A 6,800-nucleotide genomic window follows, 5' to 3' on the forward strand; every position below is an offset into this window, starting at 1 on the left:
ATGACATCACATATTACATCACTCATGACATGGTCAGTGACATCACTCATGACATCACTGATGACACCATTCAGTGAATGTGTGTCTTTCTGAAAAATAAATATGTTTTATATATGTATATGTAAAGGTCGATGGAAGAATACATGTTCAAATAAGTGTCTTAATGGATGTTTTTTTAAAAAAAAATGATTAGTTAACTGGCTTATTTAGTGTATCTTAGTGAATACATATATTAGCGAGTATTGTTTAAATATTTAAATGTTTGTATCAGTGTTTCATTTTGTGTATAATTGGCTGCATGGGTGGTGACTGACTCACTGTTTGTATGAGTTTTGAAGACAGCATATGTGCAGGACTGTATGGGTGGATGAGTGTGTATATGTGTGTGTTAGTGAGTGAATGACTGTCACCCTAGTATCTTTATCATTAACTACATTTGTTCTAATGTAGTATATGTGAGTATTGATGTATATAATTGAGTATATGTGAGAGTGAGAGATTGAAAGAGTTATTGTTTAAATAAGTATGTGTTTCTATAAGTGATTGTTTAAGAGAGTAAGTATGTGTAAGTTTCCTTAGAAGTAAGGTGGTAGTGTGTGTATAGCTGTATATGTAAATAAATGGATGTTCAATAGTTTATTTGCATGTGTGAGTATGTGTGTGAGTAACTTTTTGATGACTGTCGGTGTGTAACAGGATGTATAGGTATATCACTACATATGATGAGTGAGTATATGTATGAGTGACTATATAGAACTATTGATGAATGAGTGGTAGTGTATATAGATGGTGATAATACTGAATTGGTTGTAACTGGTATGGATATCTCTTTTTTTTCGAACATTTTAGTTTCTTTTTTTGACTATGTGTTTCAAGGGTTACATTACACTGAAAGGAGGTCTGTTACTCTGTCACAAGGATGGTGTCATCAGTGATGTCATGAGTGATGTCACTGACCATGTCATGAATTATGTAATATGTGATGATATCAGCAGTGCATTACACGCGCAAGTTATAGTGAGTCCAACTAACTATAACGTGGTAATTTCAATGGTTTTATGTCAGTAGAATTTCCAGGTAACTATATAATAGGTTTTTTAAATGCTAATTCCTAACTATAACTGGTGAGAAACCTATGGTTTTTTCAGTGAATTTCAAAGGTTTTTTAAAAGCTAAATCCTTACTATATCAATAGCTGTAAAATAGATACTTCATTAAAATGAATAATGTATTTTATATTTATTTAATACAATTTTTTTATGTTTATTTTATTTATTTTTTTAATTTTTGCCCCGGTGCGCTCCCGTTACGCGCACCGGGCAGTGTACCGGTAAGCGCAACTCTGTTTAGCGCCCCGGTGCGCGTAACGGTGAGCGCCCCGTCAGCGCAATTGCCGCGAGCGAAAACAACATCGTGACGCGCCGCGTAAGCGTGACATATCGCGTAACCGCGTGATGCGTTCTTTAGGCGCGCTGCGTAAACGCACCCGGAAGCGCTCCGTGGCACGACCCGGAGTGCAAAACGTAAGCGCGCCGGAGCGCGTAACGTAAGCGCGTCGGGACATGTGACCTAAAAATAACACTTTTCATTGGTTCTCAACTTTTTTTTCTCCAAATGATGAAATCCCCCTCCTTTTTTCCTCATTCTTACTTTCTTCTTTGAGAGAGCAAGACCTATTTGTGAGCAGAGAAATGGCTTCAGTAGTAGCTGCAGCCGGTGCATCCCCACCACCACCACCCAGAAAGGAAGGTCCACCTCCCCAGATCCTTCCAGGAGTTGAAGAAGAGGAGGAAGAAGATGATGAGGAGGAACAGCCTAGGAGATTCTTGCGGGAAGAACCTAGGGAAAGGCATGTGAAAGTGCATTTTATATGGGAGTACTTCTCCATCCCTGCTGGGCAAAAAAAAAGTGAATGCCCCACATGTCACCTGTTTGATTTGCAACAAAGTCCTCTCCAGGGGCAACCCAAAGAAAAAGTATTCCTTTGGGAATTACACAATGATCCGCCACATGGAGAGGTGGCATCCTAACAATTTGGCACAGGCTGAGGTACGGGACATGCTTCAGAAAAACAGAGATACTCAGGCCAGCAACTCCACAGGTGAAATTTCAGTTGCAGCACCAGAAGGGCGCGAAATGACGCCAAACATACAAATTAAATTTGGTGGATTAAAGATGGTCTGCATTTATTGTGGAAAGACCATCTGCTACGGGCAACTAAGTATTTCCCTCATTAATGATGCTGTAGACAACCACCACTGCAGCAAGAAAAGAAAGCAGTAGCTTATTTTTTTATTTTTTGCTCCTGTTGAGCCACTGTTAATTCCCAGTTTTTTGTTTCTTCCCTAAAAAAACCAAAAAAAACAAAAAATGTTCAGAAAAATAAAAAAATATAAAACAACAAAAATAAAAAATAAAGTTCTTTTCAGAACTACCTTCCAATAATACAAATTTGCTATCATTTTTTAAACTCTTACATACTCTTTTTCACTTTCGTAGGCTCCCCGGTACGCTCCCTGGTACGCTCCCCGGTGCGCGTACCGGGCGCCCCCCGCAAAATACGAAAAAAAAATTATTATTTTTTTTTGCCCCGCGGGGCCCTTTTATTGCCCCCACATCAAACCTAGGGGGTCAGGGGGGTCTTCTCTGCCCCCTTATGGTCATTTCCCCCTTTGTTTTTGTCACCTCTTGTGTCTCAATCCTACCGAGACACAAGATGGCGGCCGCTCCGGACTGTTTCGAATGTTTACAGACACCTCTGAGCCAATCAGCTTTCCACGCGCAAGTCGCGTAGCGCGCTGGTTAGCGCCCCGGTGCGCGTACCGCGGCGCGCTTACAGATATATATATATATTTTTGAACCTATATTACTCAAAACCCACTGGAGCACACATCTTGAGACATATTTGGTGTAAATCCATTTAGCCGTTCGAGCTAAATGTGAGGTCGACCTCCCAATGGAAATTAACATGGGGAAAACGCGTTTTGGGACCCCCCTTTTATCTCGGGCTCTGCTTGACGCATCCCGCCCAAACTTTCATGGAAGGACCGGAGCTCAACGAGGCCATTTTGAGGAAATTTTCAGGCAGATTCGTCAACTGGCGCCAAAGTTATTCCAAATAGAAGTTTGAGATTTAACATTGAAAAAAATCCTAACTAGAACTACCTACTGGCGACCGCCAGTAGGTAATATATATATATATATATATATATATATATATCCAAAAATAAAGTTACCCACTTTTGAAGAGCCACATCCAGGTAGGTTTCAATCGTGTTTAATTCAGGGAAGTTACATCTTGTGAAACACAGGTTTGTATTCAAGTCTTTGTTGCCTGACGCGTTTCATGCGATCTCCGCACTTCATCAGAGGCACATCGTGGAATCCCCGTTTGCAGCAGAACAGTTTTAAATGGCAACCTTGAGCCTGGGTGGGCGTTGCTGGGAAAGCGTCACCCCGCTCAGCCTCTTGGTTATAGTAGTGCCTTCATTACACTCCAGTGAGTTATTGCATCCGGAAAAATGTTCTAAAAATAAAACCAAAGTGGGTTAGAAAACAGTCTCTGCTTCAGCAAGTGCACCATTGGACTTCCAAGAAACAGCCTTCCTGACAATGCCGCTCGCACTATTTGCAGCATTCCACTCCATCGTGGCAGGGCTCTTCAGACAACCGGGTCGGCAGTTATAAATCCAAAAATAAAGTTACCCACTTTTGAAGAGCCAAATCCAGGTAGGTTTCAATCGTGTTTAATTCAGGGAAGTTACATCTTGTGAAACGCAGGTTTGTATTCAAGTCTTTGTTGCCTGACGCGTTTCATGCAATCTCCGCACTTCATCAGAGGCACATTGTGGAATCCCCGTTTGCAGCAGAACAGTTTTAAATGGAAACCTTGAGCCTGGGTGGGCGTTGCTGGGAAAGCGTCACCCCGCTATATATATATGTATAAAAAAAATTAGATAGTTACACATCTGTCTGGGATGGGAGTTAGGCGTGTGGCTTCATCATCAATTAAATGATGCGTGTCTGTGTCTGCGTGGTCTTCACCCTAAGGGTGGGGCTGCTCATTCTCATGCGAAAGCCACTTTGCGCAATTAAAAGTGCGCGTGAGGTGGGGAGGCGGATGAGAGGGTCTGACAGGACTTGCACCGTGGGGACAACAGTTTCAAAGTGAGAACGAAAAATATCATTTCACAAGGTTTGTGAATAAAGCTGTGAGTTTCCTCTGGGAGTTTGTATACTGCAGACCCCTGGTTAGGACTTGAGACAACATGCTGCACTTTGGCCAGCGCCAAGCTTGTCTCATTAAGGCATCCATGATATGCGGCCCGCACTTCTCGTGGCCTCACTGCGAGGCTGCGGGAGCCGGGTGGTAGTAATCCCTCCTCCTGCGGCACTTTGAAGCAAAACGTAAAAAACAAATGTTTGTTTAAAGCAGGTGTGATGTGACAGTGCACGCTTTAAAAGCATGTGTTTAACCGCACAGGAGGTAGGAAATGCAGTGGTACCAGGTGGCCCCGATCACTGCAGCACGGTCCTCTGCAGCATGGGCAGGCCCACACCCCGGCCACCACCCGAAAGCCTTTGCAGTGAGGACCCTGCCTAGTGCTGTAGCACCGCGCTGTTGGGCTTCAGAGCGTCCTACTCTCCCCCTGACAACAGCCAGCAAGCGTGCCGGCTTCTGTAAGCAGGGGACACAACACCACCAGGCCTCTCTGGAAAATGCCCAGTGCCTGATAGGGCCAGTAAGGGCCTGATATCAGTTTAAAAAATTGAAAAGATCTAGACCGTAGCCTCCAATCTACGGGTACGTTTCAAGGCACTCGAAAGCCATGGTTGGTCCACTGATAAAGTATGACAAGGTTACAGACCAGGTCACCCTCAGCATAGAGCTGTCAGTCAAAAGAACCACCACTGTGGGTAATGACCAGAAGCAGTACATCATTTAGTGCAGCAAAGGTCCTTCGGCTGGCCCTGCTCACCAGCTTTATCCTTTGGCAGCTGAAAGCGCTAAACTAACCTCCCACGTGTGCCTCACCACAACTGGCTGAACCAGTTGAGATTTAAAATGGAAGGTTTTAACTGACCCCCCCTGAAAAGGCAATTTATTCCACCAGCTCAAGCAGATAGTCTCCATCCTGTCAATGATCTAGAGATACCCTCCTCCCAAAGCTATGTCTGTAATGTGTGCCTTCCTGGTCGCATCACAGAAATGATGTGAAAGGGTTTGAAAACTAGAGAGCTGAATATTGAAACTTGCCTAGGTTCTGTTGGGGTGAGTTCCTCCCTTTCACTTAGGTGGATCTTGGTAGCATGTTTGGCCTATTATGCTCACATGTAAATAAAATACTCCTCCATTGCATCACATGCAATGCACCTTAACGGTACCTTTCTGGTGCAGTGCGCTTTAATGGTAATCTCTTGCATGTATATATCAGGCATGTCAGGAGGTACTGCGGGTCCTGAGACAATAAAAACAATAAAAAATAATCCATATTTGTAAACTGCAAATATATCACCTTCTTAAGGGTTTCCAGGCACTGAGGGCCATCGGGGAGATTAAGTGAGCTATTTCCCAGAGTCACATGATGCTGAGCTGAGCTGCCACTGGCGCCGGTGATCCCCCGCTCCGTAGTCCGCAACTCTGGCCGCTGCACCACACCTCTCCCTGAAATGGGGCCCCAGTGGCATGAAGATCTGTTTCAATCTTTAAAAAAAAATCTGCAGGGAAAGATAAAGCACAACAGATTTAGCACCAGGGTGCAATCCAGTGGTGTTAAATATTGTGCCATCATGTGGTGTTAGACATGGCACCATCCTGTGGTGTTAGACATTAAATAGGGCAGGCTAGCTTTAAACTTTATAAATAATTGTTGCAATAGATCATGGGGCCCCTAAATTAGACCTGATGGATGAGGATCCCTACAGCCTCCTTATGGATGGCCTGGTATATATGTATGTATTTGCTGTTTGCATAGCACTAACCTAGCAGAAAGGCAACAGAGGTTTGTTCAGAAATTTTTATTTTGGATATTACCAATAAAATGTCCACAAAGCCATCATGTATATTTTAAGATAAATGTAATATTATCTCTCATTACAAATTACCAGAGCTCTCTACATTATGTTAAAAACTTAATCTAATTTGAAAGAGGTACGTATTCTGGATAGCAGCTTTGCTATATTCTCGAGCTGGAGATAAAAATTGACCCTGAACAAGAAAAACCTATAAAAGGATTTTCCAAGATGAAGAAAGAAATCAATGTGTGTGTACAATAGCTAAGCACTGATTTTAGGTACAAATAAAAGACATATTGTTGCATAAATGTTACCTGAATGGGACAGAAAAATAAAAGGGTTTTTCTATTTCTGAACCAATGGGACCCACAGGTATTAATTTTTGGGGACCACCACTTTTTTTCTCCATCAGACTTTGATCCAGAGCAAAAGAGAGAAAAACACAAACGGGGGAAAGAAGGAGAAAGGAAAAAAGAAAAAAAAACAGTGACAAAAAAGGAGTTTCTGGGGGTGAATGAAAGAGGCATGGAGTTCAAATCAAGATTATAAAGCGCTGGAATTCACACACCCCCCCCCCCCCAAACAGGGACTTAATGCAGGCTCCTGCAGCATAGATGGGCCCCAAACTCTTGAAGGGCTCGTCCAGTGGTGTAACTTAGGACCCCGAAGCCCTCACTGTGAGGGGGCCCCCGTCAGCACAGTACCTGACCAGACATTGAGTTCAGAGGGGACCCCTTTGCGTACCTTGCATGGGTGCCCCCTCAAGTTTTCTTATGCGACTGGAG

Source organism: Lissotriton vulgaris, chromosome 5 (assembly GCF_964263255.1).
Source record: "Lissotriton vulgaris chromosome 5, aLisVul1.2, whole genome shotgun sequence".
NCBI lineage: Eukaryota > Metazoa > Chordata > Amphibia > Caudata > Salamandridae > Lissotriton > Lissotriton vulgaris.